General features: G+C 39.9%; 1 long non-coding RNA gene across 2 annotated transcripts; it reads left to right on the top strand.

The window, feature by feature from the left end:
- The first annotated feature begins 227 nt into the window (after positions 1–227).
- Positions 228–10,488, top strand: LOC309696530. 2 transcript variants are annotated; one of them, XR_014273528.1, is made up of 2 exons: positions 228–495; positions 9,324–10,488. It is a non-coding gene; the product is annotated as an uncharacterized lncRNA (long non-coding RNA). The 2 variants fall into 2 exon arrangements; XR_014273529.1 differs by lacking the exon at positions 228–495 and adding an exon at positions 6,889–7,094.
- The last annotated feature ends 216 nt before the right edge of the window (positions 10,489–10,704 follow it).

The raw sequence follows: 10,704 nt of genomic DNA, 5'->3' as shown, positions 1-10,704 counted from the left end.
GGAATCAGAGTGTAACAAACTGAATTTATTTACTTTTCTTTTATTTCAAGTTTAAATATGGCAATTTATCTTTCCACTTACATAATGAACACTTTTGTTGAAAGCACTGTAGTCAGCGCACATGTGGAAATACACACTGCAAATACCTAAAAACAAGTTAGTCTGCTCTCTAAAATGACACTCCCACATGTTTATGTACCAGAGCATCATTTGCCCTTTGGGGTGTCATTTGAAGACTGACACGGAATACAGACTGAGAGAGCAGCTCATGAAAAAAAAACACACCCGATGTCACGCTGACTAGTGTTTGATCTAGTCAGGTTTAATTCTGTCCTTCCTGGGGAAAAAAAAAACATTGTCGTTTTGAAATTTAGCACAGTTTTAAGGTGCATCAAGTTAGCTTTAGATGACGAGAAGTGGATGAAATGCCTCCTGGGCCATGGGCGTCTCTCTGTTGGATTTTACTCTCTGTCTGCCTCCTGTTTGCCTCTACAGGTGAGACTGATCTTGCTTTAAGTTCAACAGGATTCACAACACAACCCTAGGAGCATCAGTTTTCTGTCTGATGCTTCCTGCTACTCCTGTTTCATTCATACTGTTTTATTTAAATCATTTTCTAACTCTGTGACTCTGTAGAGATTGAGGCTACGTCCACACGTACCCGGGTATTTTTGAAAACGCAGATATTTCTATGCGTTTGCACCTTTCCTCCTCTGTGAGATGTTCTCAATCATTGCCAGGTCTTTATCACTTGAGTTCTGTCTTGCTGGGGTCGCAGACTTCTGCAAAAAGTCTCATCGAGCTCTGGGTTGGTTTAGGTGGATTTGGAGGTATACTGCAACTGATGCTGTAGATGCAGTGGCAGCAACAGTTGCAGTAGACACACTGGCACCTTCATTAATATCACACTCAACTGACTGTTTTATATTCCTATTGCACTGATGGGTGGACAGTTCTCAGGTGCCTGTGCAGGTTGTTTGTGGAGCCGGCTCTGTATGATATCTTTTTCTTACAGACTTTGCACTCTGTCTGTGTTTTCAGTAAAATTGAAATTGCTCCAGATTTTGCTTCTTTTCTTGGTGTCACTCATTTTTATTACCATGCCTTTCTAATGTGTTGATGTTGTGTCTTGTTGCCCCTGGCTCTCTTTCTCTCTTTCACACTCTGTTCCTATGCTACTGCGAGTGTAACCACCACCCCTCCCCCCTCTGCTCAGCGCAAACACAAGGCTCAAGTGCGGTGTGAAGTGAAAATAGTGAGACAGAGCGGGTGAGAGAAAGGGGAAAAGAAACACAGCTCGTTATTCGTTACTTCGTGTGGTGGCTATTGCGGAGCTTCCACAGATTCAGTAACATTAGCAAGTGGTGGAGGCCAGCAGGTGGATGAGGGAAATGGTGAGGCGGCCTGAGGCGGCCGCTGTCCAAGTGTCAGGTGAACTGAATTCCAGGTAAGAAGTTATGACCTGCAGTCTATCTGGGTCAGTTCAGGTATAGTTTATTTTAGTTATGCTGACTTTTTTGTAGCATAACTACGAAAAAGTCAGTACTATTTGTTTTGTGGAAATATGGACTTTATTTTTTTCCTTTCTAATCGTAGGTGGCACAGTGCACTTGAGGCAAGTAAGCAAGCTAGAAGACTGGCACTCTTGCTGGGTATCCAGTTACGGAAGCAACACATTAACAAGAGAATTCTGAGTAAAAACCAAAGTTACCTTCCTGAGTAACTAGTTACTCTGAAAGTAATGACTAACTTGAAGTAACTGAGTTACTTTTGATAGAAGTAACTAGTAATGTAACTAAGTTACTAATTTATTTATTTATTTCTTTTTCTTTTTTTTTTCCCCGCCTATCCCATTTGGTTCTTTAGCCATCAGAATTGTTGTCTGAAGACCAACAAGGATACCCAATGGATTTACTTTGCCAAATGGATCATCGTGGCATTGCCGTATTGGTCCATTTGGTCGATCTTTGTTTTTATTATTTATTATATTTTATTTTCAGATGTTACAGACGGGACAGACATGAGTGAGGGATAGGAAAGGGAGAAAGAAAGAGGAAGGAAAGGAAAAACAGAAGGGGAGAGGGACAGTGAGAAAGGGGGGGGAGAAAAAAAAATAAAAATCTCCTGGATCACCTATTGAGACAAGAATAGAAAACAAGCAAAAAAAAAGACAAAAAAAAAAAACAAAGCAACATACTAAACACAACACCATCGCATTAATCTAGCTAAGTGTAAACAGCAGTAAATACTAAATATCCAATGTTGTTGTGCAGCACGCAGGACAGATGTGCTTCGAAGTAGCAGCCAAGAAAGGTGTAATTTGGGTCTACGAGCAGTGAACACCCGTGTGCATACCTGTGTGGATCAGCGCGCTTGTATTCCAAAGGTTTCTCCATGTAACGATCTGCTAGGGAGTGTGGGGGGGCCACAGCCCCGTCCTCCAGGGTGTGAAGCAGGTATGGAGGAGATCAAAACTCCAGACATCCAGAGGCCCCCAGAACACAAGAGACCATGGAAGACCAACAGAGGGGCAGCCGCGCCACTGTTCCACTAAGTTACTAATTTAAAGTAACTTACCCAACACTGGTCACTTCAAAGATACGGCTCTAAGAGCAGTTTCGTTCACGACCGACACATCACTACATGGGGCACACTCACCCTTGACCCACCTGCTTTCCAAGGTAGGTGATGGTTGCATGGTGCATGTGGCGCACGACCGACTGTAAGCAACAACATGGTTTTTTTTAAACCAGGCCAAAAGAAGTTGCTCAGCACTCAGTAATACTTTTTATTTATTCTGAGATGCCATGCCTATATCATGTGCTAAGCTTAGCACCTGATCACGATGATGGGATGGTACCAACGCCTGCATGACGTTCAATGTTCCACTAATCTGAGGACCACCACCTCGTGAGCAGGCCATCCTGCAGTAAAAAACGGGGAATGGTTGCGCTTTGCCCAGAAGCGATAGTGGCGGCAAAACAGGAACTCAAAGACTTGCCATTTCTCTGAGTGCTTACCAAAGCTTCTTTACTCACATCTCCAATTCCAGCATTAATTTTACCACACTTCGTTCCATTTTCATACTGTCTCTCTCTTACAAAAGGCTTTTGCCTTGTAGCCACAAACGTATCCGCGATACTAAAATCAGCAAATTTGCACTCTTGCGCCCATGTGACAGTTTGACAGCTTAGAGCTCCACATTATTGGTGGGATAAGTTTATCAGGATGGCTTCAAAATCTGCAACCACAAGTGTTTAGATTTCCATCGGATCTCAAGAGGAACAAACGAATAACTCAGACTTACAAATGGACTGCAAGTCAGAAAACTAGGGAATGTGACGACCTCCCTGACTAAGGCCCATAAACGTCGTGTTCACATCATACACACATTTATATTTCTACTCTCCCTGGATGTTTTCCACTCTGTGCTGCTATTGTAAGTCTTCTTGGTCCTTGTGGGGCGATCGTGGCTCAAGAGTTGGGAGTTCACCTTGTAATCGGAAGGTTGCCGGTTCGAGCCTCGGCTTGGACAGTCTTGGTCGTTGTGTCCTTGGGCACTTCACCCGTTGCCTACTGGTGGTGGTCAGAGGGCCCGGTGGCACCAGTGTCTGGCAGCCTCGCCTCTGTCAGTGCGCCCCAGGGTGGCTGTGGCTACAATGTAGCTTGCCAGCAAAGTAGTAGTAGTAAAGCACTCTACAAATACAGACTATTTACCAGACCATTTGTACTCAATGCATTTGGTTCAGACGTTAATAATATTAACTCATACATCCAGGTAAAGCTATTGATCCAAGATTGAGTAAGGAATAACACACACTAGATCTGTCTTATTTAGAATATGAAAATATGAAACGTATTTCAAGTTTTTGACAAATACTCGCGGATGGCCTAGGTCTACGAGGGGAGGAATATGAGCTGGAAAGATGCCACAGAAGTACGAGACCACGCCTGGGACCTGGTCAGCCACCTCGAATCGTGCTGGTGAGATTTCTCCGTTACACTGCACGACAAAAAGTTATCATGACCGCTAAACAGAAGAAAGGAATACTGTGGGAGAACTGTCGTTTGTCATTTTATGAAGATATGACCGCGGAGCGAGCGGCGCAGAGGAAGCTTTTCTCCCCAGTAATGAAGAAGCTATGGCAGCATCAGATAAAGCACACTCTGGCACATCCAGCAAAACTTCAATTAACATGGAAAGGCCAGCAGAAGAGCTTTGACAGCGTTGAGGAGGCAGAGAAATTCGTGCGTGAGAACTTTCAGGAAGTGGTGGAGTAAGGGGTTAATAAGCTAAATTACGTGCATGGGAGCGCATCGTTAATAATTTCATAAGATGGGGGCGGGCTCCCTGGGGTGTCGACGGGACAGAAGGAGGACAGCAGTTCACTGTCCACGGGACCATCACGGACCAGAGACAGTTTTGCCCACGGGGCTTTTGCGCTGTCATGTTCCTTTTTTGGACGGCGCTATTTCTTTTTTTATGTTCGTTGTTTTTTTATTTTTTATTTTTTTGGTAGAGATTCTATAGGTGAGGTACTGTTCTTGTTTAAACTTATGTTCTAGTTCAAGCAGGGTTATCAGCACAGGTTAAATGGTTATGGGTTGGAAGATATAAGGCTTATAGATACCTTAACATGGCATAGTCATGGGGAATGTGGACGTTAATATTGTGTCATGGAATATAAATGGCTGTGGCACACCAGTCAAAAGAAAAAAAGTGCTTAGCTACCTCAAGTCTCATAATGCTGATATTGCATACATCCAGGAGACGCATTTTGCGAATGAAAATGAAGCATTGAAATTAAAAAGGGATTGGGTTGGGAAAGTATTTCATAACTCAAGATCAAGCAAGAGTCGTGGTGTCATGATACTCATTAATAAAAGACTAAACTTTGTATTATTGAAGGAAAGCCGGGATGAAGACGGGCGAGTGTTGGTTCTGCAGGCTCTCATTAATGGAGTTCAGGTTGTTCTGTGCAATATTTACGCCCCAAATAGGGATGAACCTAATTTTATGGATGAGGTTAACAAGATGCTAGGGAACATGAAGGGCCAAATCTTGTTAGGTGGAGACTTTAATAATGTGATGGATGAATATATTGATAGAAGTGCCATTAATGCAACTTCAAGTACTAGAACTGGGACAGCGATAGATGCTTTAAAAGAAGATCTCAGTGTGGTAGATATTTGGAGGCTTGTTCACCCTATGGAAAGAGAATACACCTTCATAAAATTTATAACAAAAAAGCAGAGTATGCCCTCTTTCGTCTTAAAACTAATTTCTATGAGAATGGTGAAAAGACAGGCAGGCTATTAGCCAGACAACTTAAGCAAATGGACAATCAGAATGTTATTACGGCAGTTAAAAAGGATGATAAATTAGTTACATCTTCTTCAGAGATTAACACAATTTTTAAAATATTTTATCAAGATTTATACACGTCCGATAACAAAGTAAGTATGGATCTGCTGAGTACATACTTTGATAAAATGAAAATACCAAAAATCTCACAAGAGGGTAGGAACAAATTGGAAACTCCACTAACTGAGGTAGAAGTAAAAGAAGCTATCCGTGCAATGAAAGCTGGGAAGTCACCAGGAATAGATGGATTCCCAGCAGAATTTTACCATAAATTTATAGATTTGCTGTCCTTTTCTAACTGAAGTATTACATGAAGCCTTTGAATTTGGACGACTCCCTGCAAGTTTTAATCAGGCAGTAATATCACTAATTCCAAAAGGCGACAAGGATTTAACTGATCCAGGTAATTACAGACCAATAAGTTTAATCAATGTGGATTGCAAAATTCTATCCAAAGTTTTAGCAACAAGGTTGGAGGTTGTAATACCACAAATTATTCATCAAGATCAAGTAGGGTTTATCAAGAATAGATCTGCTTCTGATAATATGAGGAGATTACTACACCTGCTGTGGCTGAATAGAAATAACACAAATCCTGTATTGGCTATATCTTTAGATGCACAGAAAGCTTTTGATAGGGTGGAGTGGAACTTTCTGTTCACAGCTCTGGAAAAGTTTGGAATAGGTGACAATTTTTGCAGCTGGATTAGAACCATGTATTCTGGTCCAGAAGCAGCTGTATTTACAAATGGGGTACTTTCTCCTTTTTTTAGTATTTCCAGATCAACACGTCAAGCATGCAATTTAAGCCCATTTAAGCCCATTGCTATTTATAATATTTTTAGAGCCATTAGCTATTCAAATCAGAGAAAATGCAGAGATTAAAGGTGTATTTGGGGGAAAATGCAGAGATTAAAGGTGTATTTGGGGGAGGCAGAGAACACAAATTATTCCTGTATGCAGATGATGTGCTGATATTAAACCAAGACCCAACTAATTCTATCACAAAACTATTAGAGGTGATTGATACATACTCAATGTTTTCGGGGTACAAAATTAATTGGCATAAATCAGAGGCGATGCCAGTTTCCCAGGCTTGCAGTCATAACTTAATATCGGGCTTTAACTTTAAGTGGGTGGACAAGGGAATGAAATATCTTGGAATTGAATTGGACCCCAATATTGAGGATATTATGGCTAACAGTATGGGAAAATTATTAAATAAGATCAATAAAAACTTGGGTAAATGGAGTAAACTAAATTTGACATTGTGGGGAAAAGTAAACACAGTTAAAATGGTTGTGGCACCGCTCATCAACTATTATACAGGAATGCTGCCTATGTGTATCCCGCGACGGATGTTGCAAAGCTACAATAATATGATAAAAGATTTTCTTTGTGTAAGGACAAGAAAGACATTGTGGACAAAACAAGACACCCCCCATAATCTTTAGTGACAATATTGTAGTTAGTTAAATGGTCTGATTGGTCACATCTGTATTTTCTTTGATTGTGGTAAAATAATGTGTGCCCCAGTCTCCAAAAATGACATAGTGCAGGAAGCGTAGTTATTCCTCCGTTACACCACAAGAGGGAGTATCCCCTAAAATGAGCAGCTCTAGCGGGAGTAAAGAAGCCAGCCACTACCCATAAGGCAGTGCGCCTATAAGCGTTATGTGAGACTGCAAAAGTGTGTAACGCTGTGCTATGTCCATGTATATATTTGCAGGTAAGCAGATACAAGATGGTAAATAACTTAAAATGTGTCTACAGATGAGTCCACGGGGTTGCAGAGAATGTGGGAAAGTTGGCCGTTAATCCCCACTATGTGTCATTAGTGTATAAGTTATTGGTAGCGATGTGAATTAGCTGTGATGCTAACGATTAGCAGCTAGATCTGATTCATTAGTTTGTGTGGAAATCTCGTGGCACTTTTGTGGATTTATACCTGTACCGGGCTGTAATCACAGCAGATGTAGACTGGTGGATCACAGTACCTTGTGTTTATGTTTATTTCATTGTTCCACTGTAAGAAATATTAGTGATTTGAGTTTAAACACTACCCATAAGGCAGTGCGCCTATAAGCATTATGTGAGACTGCAAAAGTGTGTAACGCTGTGCTATGTCCATGTATATATTTGCAGATGCAGTAAAGGCGAACTCACAAAGCCACACTGGTTTCAATTCATTTTAATTCAAGTGTGCAACATTTGGAAGGGTGGTAAACCCCGTATTAACATAAATCGACTGTCCCAATCTAAGAAAGAAGGGGGACTAGCCCTGCCCAATATAGAGTATTATAGTATCTCTTTTGAAATGGCTAGATTAGGCAAACATTGGGCAGGGAAAAATAATATAGACTGGATTTTAATAGAACAAGAGCTTGCATCTCCATTCACACCAATTGATATTTTATCACAAAAAGTGAATAATCACGGTAAGACGCAAAACCCTATTTTGAAATTTTCGAAAATGGTATGGTTGGAGGTGCATAAGAAATATAAACTTGTGCCATATGTACAGAAGTATGCCCCCTTGTGGTATAATCCTAAAATTAAAATTGGTAAGCAGACTGTTTACTGGACACAATGGCTGAGAAGAGGTATCAGAACTGTTAGTGACCTATTTGAAGGGGGTGTTTTCATGTCGTATGAGGATATTAAAAAAAAGTTTTGTTTAGAGGGTAACAGTCATTTCTGGAAGTATTTGCAAATAAGAAACTGTTTAAAAGGAGGAGTTACAATAACATGTGAAAGTAACTCGATAGAGAATTTCATGCTACTACCCCCATTTCTGTGCACAGCTGCGAAATGGTATAATATTTGCCCATGGATTAAAAACAATATAAATAAGAGCCTGAAAAAAGTATGGGAAAGGGATCTAGGGCGTACAATGGATGAAGATACATGGGATTCTATATTGTCGAACAATGGATTATACATTAGGGAAGCCAGGGGAAAATTTATTCAATACAAAATTCTTAACAGATACTATTATACTCCTTCAAGGCTGTATAGAATGGGGATTGGTAGAGATGACTTGTGTTGGAAATGCCAAAAAGTCAAAGGTAGTCTGATACATGCCCTCTGGGAATGCCCGCTGGTTTTTCCAGTTTGGAACACTGTACTGAATTATTTGCAGGGGTGGACACTTTGTAACCTACCCAGATCACCTAAATTATGTTTACTAGGAGACAAAGGAGAGGTGCCGCAATTAAGTAAACACCAGTTTAGAGTGTTAAGTACTGCATTGGTAACATGTTCCCGTGTCATTTTGGAACACTGGAAGGACTCTCATATTCCAACGCTTAAAATGTGGAAAGACAGAATGATTGGGAATGTTGCATGCGAAAAGATGCTGGGAAAAATACATCATGTGACAGAAGCTGCGCTGGAACAGTGGGACAATTTTTGCACCTACATGTCTACCTGACTTGGACATTTGAGTTTAATACAACATATGTTAAAACCTCACTTGTTTTGTTTTGTTTCGTTGTGTTTTTTTTATTTATTTATTTATTTATTTTAGTTATTTATTTTGTTTTTTTGTTTGTTTGCTTCTTGCTTTTGGTTGTTGCATCTCTGTATTTGCTGTTATAAAATGCAAAATCTAATAAATACTTGAATTATAAAAAAAAAAGTTTTTGACAAATATACGCATCCATTGATCAGTGAAGTGTCCATATTTGCTATTACTAACACACAGTTATCCTATAGAGTTTGAGTCAGTCCAAACTTAAAGTAATTATTTTTGTGGTCAATTGCAAGAAAACTGTAACTTTTGTTAGAGCTACTTCCATTAGCTTTAATAGCTTTGATAAATTGGATTTCCATCCTGAAATGCATGCCAAATAATTTACATTTCAATTCAAAAAGATGAAATTAGGTTTCTTTAGTTCAGCTCATCTATCTCCCTGTTTGCTCCTCACTGTGTACAAACACTTTTCTCCTTTTTCAGATGGGAAAATCATCAAAGCTGAGCCTGGACAGAACGTCACTCTGCCATGTCGAACTCCACATCTCAGCGTTCCCATCAGAGCTGTGGTGGAGTGGTTTAGACTTGACCTGCAGGAAGGACATGTCCTCATGTACCGGGATGAGCAGTTTATTTCAATGAACCAGCTTCCATCGTTTGTGAACCGGGTGGATCTGCAGGACAGACAGATGAAGGACGGAGATGTGTCTTTGATTCTGAAGGACGTGACAAGTGACGACACTGGAACATTTCAGTGTTACGTGGTCCAGAGAGGAACAAATGGCAGGAAAAGCACTGTTGATCATATCAGCACCGTCTACCTGAGAGTTGTAGGGAGCAGCGATGGACATCCAACAATGAAATGTAGACGTTTAACACAAATACAATTGAATTTTTTAGCGTTTTTCTCTTTTTTACTTAGAAGTATTGTTAAGGAGATTTAAAAACAAAGTTAATTTTCATTGTCTTCTTCATTATTACGTTGCTGTTAAAAGGTAATAATGCCAATGAAGTCCGTATAGTGCAGCCAGTCCCTTAAACACTGCTGCAATCCACTTTCACCAAAATAAGTTTTCTCCTATCACTTTTGATCTTTGATTATTTGCTTGCTGAGGTTAATTCGTGATTAACAGCTTTGATTCTGCTGTTTGGAAACGTGTGCTCCAGTTTAGTTTATTTCCAGCAGTAATAAATTTGTTAAATGTTGGGTCTGTGTTTCCACATGCCCCGCTAGTTTAGAGACTTATTCCTCATGACGAACACAAGACATAGCAGAACATCTTCAACCGGTTATTAACTCGCTAACGAGGGAGAGCTTTGGTCTGAATCAGGCGGTGGAGCATAATGCTCATCACTCTCTAGCCCAAATCCTTCAAAGAGCAGCTGTCCTCGTAGCCTTTTTATTGACATGACATTTACAGTACACATGACAACACAACACAAGCACCTCCCATCGTAAAACCCCCCCTTGGTTCTAAGACAAGGCACTATATGTGTGTGTGTGTGTGTGTGACAAATAACTTTGTTGTTTGCAAAACTTGTGCATAGGATTTTAAAATTGACAATTTATACTTGTATTTAAAGTTATGAAATATGATTCATTAAACATGTTTGTGGTTGTTACAGTAAAAAATATAACTTTTTTCTACTCTGATTTTATGGTTTTTTTCTGATTTTAGATCTATTGTGTTAATACAATACATGTACAAATGAAAACAAGGCAAAGTAAATCGTTTTTAAAGGTAAAATGTGGAGGGACAATCAAAAGTAGTTAAAAATGGCCAATGGCTATGCAATATATTCAGTTTTAGCATTTATATTCACTGTTGTCTGTAACTATGCTCAAAGTGTTAATGCTATCTTA

This window comes from Aulonocara stuartgranti (genome assembly GCF_965226115.1).
Source record: "Aulonocara stuartgranti genome assembly, chromosome: 3".
Taxonomy (NCBI): domain Eukaryota; kingdom Metazoa; phylum Chordata; class Actinopteri; order Cichliformes; family Cichlidae; genus Aulonocara; species Aulonocara stuartgranti.
Note: the sequence above shows the minus strand (reverse complement) of the source record. Positions and strands in the feature narration are given on the sequence as shown.